Raw genomic sequence first — 16,653 nt, 5'->3', positions numbered from 1 at the left:
TAAATCACACAATCTTTTCATTTTATTTTTTAATTTTTAGACAGAGAGTGAGTGAACAGGGATATGGGCAGAGAGAGAGGGAGAGAGAGAATTTTAAGCAGGCTCCATGCCTCAGTGCAAAGCCCAACATGGGTCTCTATCTCACAACCCTAGGACCATGACCTGAGCCAAAATCAAGAGTAGGCCACTTAACTGACTGAGCCACCCAGGTGTCCCTAATTCACACTTCTTTATCTAAAACCTTGGAGCCTACAAGTGTTTTAGAGTTCAGGAACTTTTGAGTTCCAGAAAAGTAATTAAATGCATATACCTTATGTAATGTGTGGAGATACAGAAACACCAACTTCAACAGACATGTTCCCTATAATCAAGCACATTGTTATTTGTGCAGAGAAATCAATGAATATTCATACTAAGTAGGATAAATAGTCTTTAAACAGTCTCGTATCAGTTCAAGTTTCGCTACCCAATGAATTTGCACCAAACTTAGAGAAAACTTTTCAGTTCAATTAAACTCCATAACAAGACAGGCGGCGCTTCCGTTTTCTTCAAGTTGTTTTCAGGTTTTCACTTGCTCTTCATTTTCTTGCTCTTGCTGATGCACTGGGAAGGTTCTCACATTTGTAGAAAGAGATAATGTAAAGGCGCAGTGTTGACTCTTATCAGGGAAGCATCATCACTAATGGCGATAAAAAAGTTGTCTTTAGGGAGGGAAGATTTTCCTTTTCAGCATCAGTAGGTACTCCCCCGATGAATACATCGTATCCATGTGACTGGATGTAAAGACCTGATAAACAATTTCCTATGTAAAAGCTTTTAGAAGCCTTTAGTTCGTATGAAAACTTAACTCCTGACCTCTGCTTTCTGGGCTCCTGCTAATGGTAATGCTTATTCCTATTTGAAGGTCTGATGACCTACTTGGAATTATTTGTAATGTTGATATACTCAGGACTGTAAATACTTTCATAATTTGGTGATTATATGAGGAAGGGGAGTAAAGGGTACATTTTCCCTAGACATTAGATAGACTATGTTAGAAATAGGGGGAAATAAATGGTGACTTTAGGTTAGAGAAAAGTTTCCAAAAAGTGACTCACAGATTTTTCTGCTTCAAAAGGAAGCAGATGCCTAAGAGCTGATATCAACACTTGGAATATAATAATGGAGAGGGATGCCTGGGTGGCTCAGTCAGTTAAGCGTCTGACTTTGACTCAGGTCATGATCTCACAGTTTGTGGGTTCAAGCCCTGCATCTGGCTCTGTACTGAGAGCTCGGAGCCTGGAGCCTGCTTCAAATTCTGTGTCTCCCTTCCTCTCTCTCTCAAAAATAAATACATAAACATAAAAAGAACAATGGATAGGATATCCATGAGGGGTACAATGAGGAGAAAGTGTATAAAAACAGTCTTTCAAACACCTTCTCTCCAAATCTTCCAGCTCTTCCCTCAAGCTAGATCCAACTCTGATTGAAGCGAATTGTGAGGATTGAGGCATTTATCAGACTATAATGAAGGAGCTTTATAACTGTAGGTGGATGAAGAAAAGTCAGTCTGGCCAATTCATGATAGACTCAAGCATTCCTTTGTCTTCTTGATTTACTCGTGGTTTTACATAGTCACATTATTTCAGGATTTTTTTCTTCTTTTTTCTCCTTCCCTTCACTTGGAGTCATTTTTCAGTTAATGGGCATGGGCTGTAAATTATCTGGACAGGAGAGAAGACAGGGTTGGGTCTTTAATGATGCTCCTCTGTCCTACGCTGTCTTTTATCTTTCCTTGGCCCAATGGCTTCAATTCTTGAAACACATGCTAAGGGGGCTGGAGCAAACATTTGGTGGACTCTCTCAATAATCTTGAAGGGAAAGAAGTATCCTCTTTAAGAAAGGGGAAACTGAGACTGAGAAAGGTTAGGTACGTTGTACAAAGATCATGTAGACATAAATAAGAGAGCCTGCAGCCTTTTCTAGTTCAAAACATGGAATCAGAACAACTTAGGGAAAAAAAAGAATTTTTGTTGAATATATTGCCCAGCAGGCTTCTAGCAATAGCTATACTTGATTAAATTATACATAGAGATACGTGAATATGTATTCTCTGGAGATGTTTCTTAAAGGAATAAAATTTATAGGAATAGTAACAATGATAAGGAGAAATGGACCAAAGAGGAAGGAAAAACATGGAAATGATTAAAACAAACTTTTTTTTCCCCCATTTTCCATATAGTCAGCATGGACATTGCTTGAGCAGACTGGAATGAAAAGGTGTTGTATCACTGTGTACATACCCATATAATGTGACAAGAGAGTAGGACATAAAAATTTCCCAACACAAATGGCTGTTATCTGTTTGGTGACAATGCAGAGTCAAAAAACAAACAGACAAACAAAAAACACAACAACTGTCGACACTAGCTAAATTCTTTTCTTAAAGCAGACTCTAAGAGTGATTTGGTTCCTAATTTGTGCTACCAAAAATGTACCTTTTTGCCTCTGGTGTTTTATTTACTTTTCCTGCGTTTTAACTCACACACCCACATCTCCTTCTCCCAACCCACCTTTCTCTGTCTCTCTTCCTCTCTCTCTCCCCCGCCCCTGTCACACACACACATACCACATGAAATATATGTGGAATAAGACGTTTCCAGGTCTAATCATAAATAATACATTTCTAATGCGAGATGTCCAAAGCACTGTGATAGGCCTGTGGGGAATGCTATTATACTTTAAAATCCTCTAATGAGATTTAATGCCAACAGGTCTTATTAATCAAATGTTTGACAGTACAGAGGACTCATCAAGTCTTACTCACTATCATGGTAAATAAAACTATTTTTTTTAAATGCTTTTATTTATTTTTGAAAGAGAGAGAGAGAGAGAGACAGCGTGAGCAGGGGAGGGTCAGAGAGAGAGGGAGACATAGAATTCGAATACAGGCTCCAGGTTCTGAGCTAGCTGTCAGCACAGAGCCCGACGCGGGGCTTGAACCCACGAACCATGAGATCATGACCTGAGTTGAAGTCAGACACTTAACCAACTGAGCCACCCAGGCGCCCCAACAAAACTATTTTTAATGTACACATTGGGACATATTGACTCCCATTTTGATGTCTTGCTGAGGCAAAAAAAGTCAGAGGAACTTGACTTTGAGGTTGAACTGGGTGTGTAAGCGTGTACTCAGTAAGTCGAACCCATACACAGAACTGTCAGAGAGAACTCAGAGGGAGGATAAAACCACATAGATCTGATATGTCTAATATCTATGCCAAGCTTGGTGTAGTAAAAACAAATAAATATTCAAGAAATGAAATTTTAAAAATTGGTCTGGGCATCAAGGAATATAAAAATGTTAATTAGATTTGTGGCCTCCTGTTTTCCACTGTTAAACACAAAATAATTTTGAATGCCAACAGGATAAAATAGAATGAAAATTATTGAAAACAGGAGTTTTTAAAACCTGACTTATCCTCCTTATGCCTAAAACATATTAATATTTCTGGATAACAAAAAAATTACTGGAATTAAATCATATGGTCTGAGAGTTACTATTATAAAACGCTCATTAAAGTTGTTAAGAAAAACACTGAGACCCCAATATGAAAATGAGCAAAGGACATGAACAAACAATACATGCCCGCAGAGACGATTAGTAAGCAGACATATGGGGAAATGTTTAACCTTGCTAGTTATCTAAAAACACAGACTAAAATAACACTGTGTTCATACCATATCATTTAAGTGTGTAGAAGAATTATATTCTGGTGAATTCTACCAAGTGTTTAAAAAAGAATTAACATTAATCCCTCATAAACTCTTCAAAACACAGAAGAGGAGGGAATGCTTCCCAGTTCCTTCTATGAGCTTCTATTACCCTTGTACCAAAACCAGATGAAAACATCACAAGAAAACTACAGACCGGTATCTCTTATGAATATAAATGCGGAGATCCTCAAAAAGATTCTAGCAAACCAAATTTTGTAACATATAAAAAAACTATATGCTATGATCAAGTAAGTTTTACCTCAGGAATGCATGGGTAGTTTAACATATGAAAATCAATCTACATAGCATAACACATTAATAGAATGAAGGGGGAAAAACACATGATAATCTCAATAGACACAGAAAAAGCATTTGACAAACCCCAATATACTTTCATGAGAAAAACACTAAAAACCTAAAAGTAGAAAGGAATTCCCTCAACTTAATAAAGTCCATTTATAAAAACCCATAGCAAACGTAACACTCAGTGGTGAAAGACTAGATATTTTCCCCCAAGATCAGGAAAAGGACAAGAATGTTTGCACTCACCACTTCCATTTTATATTGTAACAGAGATTTGGGGAAATAGGCATGAAAAAAAAGTGAAGACAAAGACGTAAAATTATATGTACTGCACATGATACAATCTTATATATAGAAAATCTAAAGGAATTCACAAAAAGAAATCTGAACTTACAAATAAGTTTAGCAAGGTTGTAGGATGTATGATCGATAGCCAAAAATCAATTGTATTTCTACAGACTATCATGAACAATCTGTAAATTAAAATCACAAAGCCATCACATTTGTGATAGCATCAAAAAGAATAAAGTGCTAAGGAATAAATCTAACAACATGTGTGGAAGACTTGTATACTGAAATCTAGAAAACATTGTTGAAAAAGAACGATGATGTAAATAAATGGAAAGATACTTTATATTCATGAGTTGGAAGAGTTAATATTGTTAGCATGGCAACACACCCCAAATTAATTTGCAGATCCATCATAGCATCTATCAAAACCTCAGCTAACTTTTTTGGGTAGAAATTGACAAGCTTGCTACAAAATTCATATAGAAATCTATGAAACCTAGAATAGTCAAAATAATCTTGAAAAAGGATAAGGTTGGATGACACACTTTTCTCCATTTCAAAATTTACTACAAAGGTACAGTAATCCAGACAGTGTAGGGTGCCTGGGTGGGTCAGTCTACTAAGCATCTGACTCTTGATTTTGGCTCGAGTCACAATCTCACAGTTTGTGGGCTGGAGCCCTGCATCAGGCTCTGCACTGACAGCCTGGAGCCTGCTTGCAATCCTCTCTGTCTCTCTTTCTCTGCCTCTCCCCTGCTTGTGTCTCTTTCAGAGTAAATAAGCAAACTAAAAAAAAAAATTTGTTTTAAATGTGTATAACTGGCATAGGATAGAAATATAGATCAATGGAATTGAATTAAGAATCCAGAAATCCCTTACACTTAGGGTCAACTGATTTCCATTAAGAATGCCAAGAAACTCAACAGGGGAAAGAATAGTCTTCCAATAAATGGTGCTGGGATGACTGGATATCCACATAGGAAGAATAAAGTTAAACCCTACTTCACACAAAAATTAACTCAAAATGGCTCATATACTTAAATGTAAGAGTTAAGACTATAAAACTCTTAGAAGAAAACATAAGCATAAATCAATAATCTGGGACTAGGGAATGGTTTCTTAAATACTACAGCAACAGCATAAGTGACATAAAGATACAATAAATAAATTGGACTCCATCAAAGCTAAATACATGTGTGCCTCAAAGGACACCATTAAGAAAGTGAAAAGACAACCCAAGGAATAGAAGAAAATACTAACAAATCATATATGAAGTGTATTCAAAATATATAAAGAATTCTTATAATTCAACAAAAAAAGAAAAATGACCCGATCAAAAATGACAAGGATTTGAATAGACATTTCCCCACAGAAATGTTATAAATGGCCAATACATGAAAAAATATTCAATATCTTTAATCATTCTACAAATTGAAATAAAACCACAATAAGATACCACTTCACATGCACTAGGGTGGCTACAATAAAAAAGACTGATAATAAATGTTGGCCAGGATATAGAGAAATTGGAATTCTCAGATGTTGTCTATGGGAATATGAAATGGTACAGACATTTTCCAAAACAGTTTACCAATTCCTCATAAAGTTAAATATAGAATTATTATCACCCAGCATTTCCAGTCCCTGTTATGTATGTAAGAGAATGTGAACTACACCCACACAAAAATTTTTACACAAATGCTCATAGCAGTATTATTGTTATTAGCCCCAAAGTGGAAATAACTAAATTGTCCATCAACCGAAGAACCAATAAAAACATGTTTTGGGGCGCCTGGGTGGTTCAGTCAGTTGAGTGTCTGACTTCGGCTCAGGTCATGACAGCACGATCAGCGAGTTCGAGCCTGCATCAGGCTCTGTGCTGATAGCTCAGAGCCTGAAGCCTGCTTTGGATTCTGTCATTCTCTCTCTCTCTCTGCCATTTCCCCACTCACTCTCTGTTCTCCTTGTCTCTCAAAAATGAATAAATGTTGAAAAAATTAAAAAAAACATGTATCATATCCATGTAATGGGATATTTTTCAGCCATAAAAAAGGAAATACCGATTTATGCTACAATACACTTGAACTAAAACACTGACTTAGTGAAAGAAGACAGACATAAAAGATCACATGATGTATGATTCCAGTTACAGGAAATGTCCAGAACAGGCAAATCCATAAAAACACAAAGTAGATTAGTAGTTGCCAAGGTCCAAGGGGAGGGGAAATGGGGAGTGACTGCCAACAGGTATGGGTGGTATATGAATATCTCAGTAAAGCTCTTATTGAAAAAAAATTACTCAGTGTTAGCAAGACTGGTGAAATTGGTCTTATACAATATATATAATACATATAATATAGGTTACACATTGCTAAAACCTTAGAAATTAGTACAATACTTTTCTAAAACAAATTTGCCTATACGTTCCAAGAGCTATACAAGCCTTCCCATTCAGTAATCCTCTTCTTAGGAAATGAGGCCATGCTCCATGTCAAAACTGAAAAAGTTACATGATCAAAGATAATCTTTCCAAAAGATCTGAAAACACGTCAAATGTTTCACGAATTGAGAATAAGGAGGGACACCAGGGTGACTTAGTTGGCTGAGCATCCTACTCTTGATTTCATAATCCCAGGGTCATCAGATCAAACTCCATGTCAGGCTCCAAGTTTAGTGTGGAGCCTGCTTAAAATTCTCTTTCCCTCTGCCCCTCTTCCCAGCTCACTCTCTAAACAAACAAACAAACAAACAAACAAATAAACAAGGGGGAAAAAAAACCCTACCCAAAATGAGAGGAGGTAAATAATAGTGTATCAAGTCAATGAAATATTTTTTCAAAAGGAAAACTGCTGTAGAAATGATTACACATTTTAGATTATTGACACACATAGGAAAAGATAGACAAAGAAAATGGACACAGGAGAAGACATGATTGGTTAGTGTGCTTTCATCACTGGGATCCCACCCCTGTGTTTCTCAGGTTAGCTTGTGAGGAGTATGAATCTACTATAAAGTTCTTTGCTACTAAGATGCTGTTATATTGAAAATAATTTTGAAATATTTGAAGGAGGATTTCTGAGTATTCTTTTGGCTATGTGTGCATATCCAGAAAGATGTGTGAGTACTCTGGATTCCTAGAAGATGTTCCTGACCAGGAGAAAGCACTGGGTGATTGCAGTGACACCGGAAGGCCAAACTGGAGGCAGTGAGGAGGCGGGGAGCCTACTCCGGCTGGGACTGACTCCAGAGAAGCATCCAAGCCGAGGGGAAGTCATGAACCCCCCTAGGGACAAAAGTTAGGACTACACACTGTGTATTCTGAAAAGGAAATTTGTAATTACAGGAATGATGAGCTTAAAGAAAGCTCCTATGTGAATCTGAGACTGAAGCATGTCACGAGATCTTTAAAAAACTTAAAAAAAAAAAAAAGAGGTGTGTCTCCTGGGAGGTTCAGTCCATTAAGCTTCTGACTCTTGACTTTGGCTCAGGTCATCATGTACAGTGGTGGGATCCAGCCCCGCACCGGGGCTGTCAGTGCAGAGCCTGCTTGGGAGTCTCTCTCTCTCTCTCTCTCTCTCTCTCTCTCTCTCTCTCTCTCGCACTCTGTCTGCTCCTCTCCCTCTCTCCCCGCCCAGAATAAATAAATAAAACTTAAAAAAAGAGATATACTTTTATAATTTTAAAGATGAAAGCACACATACACAGTAATGTATACTTATATACAAATATGTATAGTTATATTAAATGTAAATAAGCATATGTTTATATAAACATACATATTTGTATATAGTAAAGTGGATATTTACAGAAGTATAATTTAATTTTGTCACCGTCCAAATGAAGACAGACCTCTCCTGGCAGTAGCACCGTGCTCACGGGAAGCTGAGGGCCTGCGGACCGCAGCTGCTCTCTGACCTGTACCACCAGCGATTGAGTTTCGCTGTTTTTGCACTTGATAAATATGGAATTATCCTGTATGCATTCTTTTATGTCCCTCTTCTCTTGCTCACCATTATATCTGGGAGATTCATCCATGATGTGTATGTAGCTAGACTTTATTCTTTTTCATTGCTTTGTAGGACTGTCACTGAATTTACAATTTCTGTAATCTGCCTTCTGCAGAACATACAAAGGTTAGCAAATTTCCTTTTATTTAAATTTCATTCTGATGTTAAACAAATGCACGATTAAATAAACTATCTGAAGAGGAGAACATTTGAAATAATAATAATAATAAATCCTCTTGAATGCAAGTGGTCCCCCTAGGCAGTCAGACTAGTCAGCTAGAGACCTGTTACTTCTGAATAAATAAAATGGACAGATGTTTGGAAAACTCGGTAGCATTGTACGGTGATCCTGTGTGGAGAGCGGGCAGAGCCAGATAGGAGAGGGATCGCCCCGCTGGCCAGAATGGTTCCTCAAGGGGTATTTGCAAGACTGGAAGGGTCGCAGGAAGCACACGGTGATCCACCACCCTTTGGATTCCTGGGTGTGAGGCACACGCAGTGTGATTCCAGTGGTCTTGTTCTGTCCTACCATTAAGCCATCTCCCTGTTTCAGGCAGAAGATCAGGTTAGGTTCCAGTGCGAGTGACCTCAGGCTTCTGGATAGTGGCAGACAGGCTTTGTTCAGAAAATGAGAAGAAAGTCCTAAGAGCTGCAAACGCTCTGAGTGTTCACAGCATGTTCTGGGAGGACAGCAGAGGCCAGATTAGATGAGATAACAATAGTAATGGTAGTAATAATATAAGTGTAAGTCTGTTCCTGTTTACCAGGGGGATTGGGGCAAGTGTTTTCTGCATCCACAGCTGGTGAGCTTCTCAGTGTGGTGCCCCCCATTCCCCCACTGCACTGCCTTCTCTCTCTCAGGGCTTGGTGTACTCACTCCTTATTTCCTAGAATGGTAAGGTAATTACTGACTTGTGAATCTAGAGAAAGTGGCAGGTAAGCTGGCTGGCTGCTTGCCAATCTAGCTTTCTATTGGTAGGAGAAAAATTACTTGTTTTTCATAACTAACATATTAAAATGTATAGAACATATTTGGGACAGTTAAATAGTTTCACTTTCTCCATAATTAAGGTAAACCAAAATGAAGTTCTAGCGTAAGTTAGCACTGTTACTAAGATCCGTGTACCTTGGGGAAATTACTTCTTGGAATCTGAGGTTCCTCAACTGTAAAATGATGAGCTTAAATTAAGAAATCTCTAACGTGCTTTTTAAAAATGCTTATCTAATTTATTTCTAATTCAAGTCATGAGAGAATCTTTAAAAAAAAGTTTCCCTTTGGTGTTAGGCTTAGTTAGTCAATACTACATTAGTATTGACTCCAAGAACCAAACATTTGATTTAGAATGCCTTAGAATTATATTCTGCTTGACTTTGGGTGCTACCGTTGGAGATCACAATGTATCATATGGAAGCAGCATGTGAGCACCAGGAAGCAAAATAACCATTGCTTCTTGAGAAAGAGTAACGAGACCCTGATCAAAGAGTGGTCTTTTCGGTTTAGATAGAAAAAGCACCGAATGTCAGATAACATTAGATTAATTCGAGATCCTGAGAACATTTAGGTCAGGCTAACAAATTTATCTTTATTTGAGCTCTAAGCAACCTGTGTGTCAGGTGTTTATTACTCTTGGACAAGTGCTTTCTGTTTATCTGGGAAGAGTTCATTGAGCCATGAGTCTCCATTATACAGGTGTGACATTAAGTAATAGGATGTTGGCATGCCAAACCCACGTTGTAAGGAACCATGTTTTTATGAGGAAGAAATGTTCATGATTAAGAATTTCTTAGGGGCGCCTGGGTGGCTCAGTCAGTTAAGTGTTCGACTTTGGCTCAGGTCATGATCTCACAGCTCGTGAGTTCGAGCCCCTCATTAGGCTCTGTGCTGAAAGTTCAGAGCCTGGAGCCTCCTTCTGATTCTGTGTGTGTGTCTCTCTCTCTCCACCTTTCTCCCACTCGTGATCTCTCTCTCAAAAATAAATAAAAAACATAAAAAAAGAATTTCTTAGACAAAATGTGGGTTAGATTCATGCTTAAATTATGCACCATCATAAGATAACCACCAGAGAAAATGTGGTCATCCTCCATGGAATTATGCTTATTCAGGCAAAATTATTCCTGATGACCATCCCTCAATTCTGGTGGCCAATATACAAAAACCCCAGCTGTCAAGTGCTGATATAAAACACGGAAATTCCATTTTTCTTTTCTTTTACAGAAAACCCAAAGATCCTCCCATGTAATCTTTCAGGCTATTGTCATATGGTATGATTTATGTATTTCTTGTTTGTTTCTTTCTTTTTAAATCTGGAAGTATGTTCTTTTGTTTTATTGGGCTATTTATTCTCTTGACATCCTTGGATGTGAGTGTGGAAGCATGATAAAGGAGTAGAGAAGTAGAACAGACAAGTCTGATGGTGTAGATTCAGATTAGGGATGGCAAGGATAGGAATAAGAGATAAAATCACCTGGTTCATGTGCACTGAGATGGTCCAAACAAACCAGGGCTCCAAGGTTTTGCTCTGCTGTGACTCTGAAAAATAAATGCAGGGAAAACTGGGTTATGGTTATAGGGATTAAGAAAAGACATTTGTCTCCCTTTAATAAGTTAATTTTGATATCTAAAACATAAATGCCTAGCCTAAGAGCTTAGCACAGTGCTTTACACTAAATAAGCAGTTGATAAGCATTTCTTAAATAAAGTCAAGGAAAGAAGTTGATGGATGTGAACATGGTGGGTAGAGGGGCAGGCATCTATTATTTTATCTGCCCAGAAGGGCCCTGACCCTCTTTCTGGCCATGTCCCATCCATGTGGTTAAGATTGGAAGCTGCCACCATAAGACAGATCTTACTGGTCATGATCCAAACTAAAATAATCCCAGTGCTTTCCCTCCACTGTAATTGGTCTAGAAAAGTGCACTTAACACAAGCTGAAACACCTGGGGGTGGGGGCTTCTCAGGGATTTTCCCCCAAAGTAGAACCATGGAAAATCATGATAAAGCTGGAATAGCGTAAGTGTGAAGACTGCTGGTGGTTACTATCACATACCCGGGCGGACATAAAAATGACGTGGTGAAGAAAATCCATAGATAAAAACAAGAAAGGGAAAAGAATTCTTACCATCTTTGTTTCTGGTTTCAGCTATCCCAAAAGGTCCAGTTTTCCCCTATCCCTTGTGAGATTTGGTCACTTGAACCAACACTCCCCCATTTACTAAAACTCAAAGATTACGAACTAGTACAAGGGATGATTAAAATTGAAGTAGAATTGGGCTGACTCTAAGCAATGTGAGGTCAAGGATCATGTCTTTCATCTTTATAACTGCATGACACAAAATAGTGCTTGATACACAGTTGGCAGACATTCAAAATATATTTATTCAATGTCCAGGAAACAATCTACGTGCTGAGAATAAAACAGTGAGCAAGACAAATGCATTCCTTGCCCTTAAGAAGCTTTCAGTCAATTGGAAAGTACAGACAAAATAACTGGCAATGAAAATAAAAAGTGATGCTTTCTGATAGAGGAATGCTTCAATTAAATTTATTGGATGACAAGTAACTAGACTACCTAACCTAAGTTTAAAAAGAGAATTGTTAGGTAATGGGCAATTTCACAGAACACAAGGGGCAGACTGCAGCCCGACCTTAGGGAAAACAGAAATCAGGGATTGGAGAGCCATTGTCTACCCAAGAAGTATTCTCTTTCTTACTCTCCTCTCTAATGCTCTTTATTTTTTTCCCTCAACAATTGACTTCTTTGTTCATTAATCAGTGCTAGTATAAAACTGGTCACAGCTTCCAAGCACAAATCTATTATTATATTGACCAGAACTCCCCTGAGGAGCAATATCTTTCTTGGAAATAATTTTTGATAAGCTGATTGGCTTAATGGGTCAGCTCAAATTGCAAAAGATGATTACTCTAAACTACAATGCATATACAAGGAGAAAAATCAGGGGACCCAGGAAAGACAGTTAAGAAGGAGAGGAAAGAAAGAGTCTGAATGACCTCTCTCCTTTTTACCTAACTTACTGCAGAGACTACAAAAATTATTAGATACTCGGGATGACCAGATATTTTAAGGGAAACTAGTGATAGAGCTGAATTCTCTCTATGTTACAGCAAAACATAACAGTATATGACTAGGTCAGGTGCAAAAACTTGGCTGTCCTTGGGGAGCTCATGATGTACAAAATGACTGTTAAGTCCACACTCATGGAGTGTCAGGGATGGTTAAAGGGATTCTTGTGACTTGGTCAAATGTTCTAAAAAGTACTCAATGTAGGAAAGAAAAGAGTCAAGTGAACATACAGGGGAGGTGACTAATCCAAGCTGGATATTCTTTGAATGAAAGAATAAATAAAATAGACTTTCTTTGTCATAAGCTGTGACATATACAGAAATAAGCCAAAGCCATGAGGCTGTTGAAGTCATAAGTAAGAAAGAGCCATGATGTAGAAAGAAGAGTAAGAAGAGTCAGTGGTGCCAAGAGATGTGAAAGCCGAGACAGAGGCCCCGGAGGCCTGCTGGAGAGGAGGGCAAATAATGAGATACTACTGTGTGAGCCACTCAGTGCTGTTCCAGTTTTCTTTGAGGTTTGACTTTGTGAACAAAGGTCTATGATCTGCAAGGCCTGGTAGTTTAGCTGGGGGACTTTTCTGTTTTTCCTTACTTTCTTAACTTCCATATTTTCTTCAGTGCCCTTATAAATATCATAACTGAGATGCCCTGAGCATGTTTATGATCCTGAGAATCTGAATGACCTTTATTATAAAACAAGAAAGGAAGGAAGGAAGGGTGTGGGAGGGGAGGAAGGAAGGGGTGTGGTGGGGAGGAAAGAAGGGGTATGGGAGGGGACAGAAGGGAAGGGAAGGGAGGAAGGAAGGAAGGAAGGAACTCAGGCAGGCAAGAAGGGGTGTGAGAGGGTAGAAAGGTAGGAAAGGAAGGAAGGGGTGTGGGAGGGGTGGAAGGAAGGGAAGAAAGGAAAAGAGAAGTGAGCAGGATCCAGGCCAGCATGTGCATTTGTACAATTAAGAGTTAACTTGTTCTCTCCAGTTGCTCTTCCCTTCATAACTTCTGTTTTCCTTCCCATCCCCACATTTCTATTCTGTGTAATACTTGCCCTGTGTCCCTCCAAGTAACAAACCTCTCCTACCGATCTTTCTCCTTTCCCTTTCTATTTCGTTACAGCATAATGATGTACAGACGCTCGCTGGGTTACTCAACACTTGACTTATGCAAAATTGACCTTATACAAATTATTTCATAAGGCACATAATAAAATTTTAGAGATGAAGCAAATTTCACATTATGTATGGAAACAGAAGGAAGTTGAGTGCATAGACGAATGCTCAGAAGCAAGGCCCCAAATAGGCCCTCCTGGGAGAAGAGCAATTGCTCTTTACCTTCTGCTGTCATCCAGTCCCCACATGGGTATCTGTGGCAGTTACACCTGCCCACTGATATGGTCTAAAGTGTTGAGGTTCAGAGCTGATGGCCAAAAAAGAATTCTTGAGATGTCTTTGGTGCAAAAAGGTGGTTTTATTAAAGCACAGGGACAGGACCTGCAGGCAGAAAGAGATGCACTGGGGTTGTGACAGATGACTGATTATGTACCGTCAAGTTGGGAGGTCATTAGGGATAGTGTAAGTCTCTAAGGTATTTTGGAAGCAAGGTTTCCAGGATCCTGAGGGGGCTAGCCATTGTTAGGAAAAGGTCATGGATTACTGTTTAGTAGAAACTCGGTCATGAGACTGAGGTGTGTATCAGTGGGCCATGTTTGGAGTATGATTGCCAACATATATCATGGAGGGTAGAGATAAAGGAAGTCTCCAAAGGAATTTTTATATGTTAAAGTAGACTTGTAGGATTCTGGGGTTTGGGATAATGTTAAGCTAAGATTGCCTCTTGCCCTTAGCAGACTGTCATCACTGAGGCAGCTGAGCTCCCAGAGGAAGGTCACTCAGCCTGTCTCAAGAACTTGTCAATGGACTGTAAGTAGCAAGGAAATTTAATTTTTCATCTGTCTTTCTTTCCCACCCACATCACCCACCATTTCCTTTGACTCTACCATTGTACAGTGTGCAGTTCAGTGCTCAGATTTTGGCATCCCACTGCCTAGATCTGCAGCCTTTTTCTATTGTTTACCAGGTGAGTGACCTTGAGTAAGTTTTGAAACCTCTCTAGTCTTCAATTTTGTAGTCTACAAAGTAGGGGTAATAAGGTTTCCTTCTTCAGTGTTGTTATAAGAAGTAAATCAAGGGGCACCTGGGTAGCTCAGTTGGTTAAGTGTCCAGTGTTGATTTTTGGCTCAGGTCAAGATCTCGGGGTTTGTGGGATCAGGCCCCACGTGGGGCTCTGTGCTGACTGCACAAAGCTTGTTTTGGATTCTCTCTCTCCCTCTCTCTCTGCCTCTCCACTCTCTCTCTCCCAACAAAAAAAGGGAAGGGAAGGGAAGGGAAGAGAAGGGAAGAGAAGGGGAAGGGGAAGGGAAGGGAGAAAGAAAGAAAAGAAAAGAAAAGAAAAGAAAGAAAGAAAGAAAGAAAGAAAGAAAGAAAGAAAGAAAGAAAGAAATCAGATACTCTCTGCATAATGCCCAGCCTACAGTGAACACTCTTGCCAGTAAGTTGAAAGCCTGATATTACTCACCCCAATGGCAGGCTCCTTGTTCTCCTGCCCTACATGTTAAGTTCTTTCCAACTTTTGAGTTATGAAAGGGCAGAAGAGAATAACTGTACAAACTAGGAAGCATCAGTAGATATTTAACATTTCTCTCTCTCTCTCTCTCTCTCAGATGTTCTTCCAGATGTTTGGCAGAGCGCTCAGTTCCATCTTTCCTGACGCCTGTCTTTCACTCAAGAATCTCTTGGACTATTAAATATAGAGAGAAAAACACTCAAACCCTGTTTGGAGAAAAAGAAGAGAAGAAAATAATACTCAAACGTTGTAACCTCAATATTCTTCCTATAAAAACAACTTTCTGCAGAAACTCAGGTCAGATGTCTTTAAGCTACAGTACAGTGGAATAAAATATTCTCCAGCTCTCGGTTGAATGGAAAATTTATCAGGCTGCATTTTTAAAAAATCTCCTTTTGTGGAACTAGTGAGAGTCTCAGGAGCCATGTTCATATCCATAATAATGAAGCTAGATAAGGATTCCTGACTCAGATTCTGCCCATCAAAACAAACCATCCAAGCACCATGTGAAAAGCTTTGATAAGGCCCTGTGAAGACAGTTTATGCAGTCCATTTGTCATTGAATATGGTTTCATCCTTAGCACAACATTTTTAAACAACTTGATTTAAAAAAAAAATCAATAGTCCTTGAGTGAGAATGGTATCAGGACAACAATCTTCAATTTAATATTAAGGACTTTATTCACATCTCTTTTAGCTTTAAAGCAACTGGCTTGTATCATAGTCTAAGTTCCAACAGTGACTTTCCAATGCTTCCAGATTAATTCTTTCTTATTTTTGTCATGTAGCCGAGGAAGAGCCTCTTTTCTTTCTTACCGGTGGTTTTCAAACTTGACTTCTGCGCAATGAAAATGCTTTCATCAAACAGACTCTAACTCACAACTCAACAGCAGAGTGGAACTGCTCGGCAAGTATCTCATATCAGGAAGCTCTTTGGAAAACCACTGCCTTATACCGAAAGTGCCTGATTTGCCTGGCATATTTCACAGCCAGAATTGAGAAGCAATCAAAATGTAAATTTGCTCACAGAATGGAAATTCATTAAGGGGCACATAAATAGAACGTACTAATGTATAGTAACTACATTTATGAAAAAGTTGCATTACAGTATTATGCTTCATTACTAGAAATAGAAGTGGCAACAGGTTTGAGACTACATTTCCAAGTCCGTGTTTCCCCCTTTCCTCCAGGATGATGAGCTGGAGCTCTGGAGCAACACAGAAGCAGTTGGCTTTCCCCGCCAATGAGCATCCTCTCAATAAATAGAATTTACACATACCCTGGGTCTGGGCCTTCTAATCCTGAGTAACTGATCTAAACACTCGAAATGCAGGGCAAGAATCTGGCCCAGCTGGAAGCACATACAGCAGAGATAGTACAAAGACAATCTCCTCAGTTGCTCTGACTTCGACATAAGACAGGGGAGGATGGAACTTTTCTTCCTATCAAAGCATGTCCAATGTTATTTCATTAGAGAGAGAGAGAGACAGACAGACAGAGCACACTTTGATCCTAGAAGCTTTACTCTACAAATAATAACCCCCTACATTACTTTTAAGAAGACTCACCATCTTTATGATAAACCCTTATTTTCCAACT

The 16,653-nt window shown here is 38.9% G+C and overlaps 1 long non-coding RNA gene across 2 annotated transcripts; it reads right to left on the bottom strand.

The window, feature by feature from the left end:
- Positions 1-1,540: 1,540 nt before the first annotated feature.
- LOC115289249 lies at positions 1,541-15,102 on the bottom strand. 2 transcript variants are annotated; one of them, XR_003907507.1, is made up of 3 exons: positions 15,007-15,102; positions 10,823-10,887; positions 1,541-1,703 (listed from the first exon to the last, which is right to left on the bottom strand). It is a non-coding gene; the product is annotated as an uncharacterized LOC115289249 (long non-coding RNA). The 2 variants fall into 2 exon arrangements; XR_003907506.1 differs by lacking the exon at positions 1,541-1,703 and adding an exon at positions 8,715-8,901.
- Between the last annotated feature and the right edge of the window lie 1,551 nt (positions 15,103-16,653).

Source organism: Suricata suricatta, chromosome 4, assembly GCF_006229205.1.
Source record: "Suricata suricatta isolate VVHF042 chromosome 4, meerkat_22Aug2017_6uvM2_HiC, whole genome shotgun sequence".
Classification (NCBI taxonomy): Eukaryota; Metazoa; Chordata; class Mammalia; order Carnivora; family Herpestidae; genus Suricata; species Suricata suricatta.
Note: the sequence above shows the minus strand (reverse complement) of the source record. Positions and strands in the feature narration are given on the sequence as shown.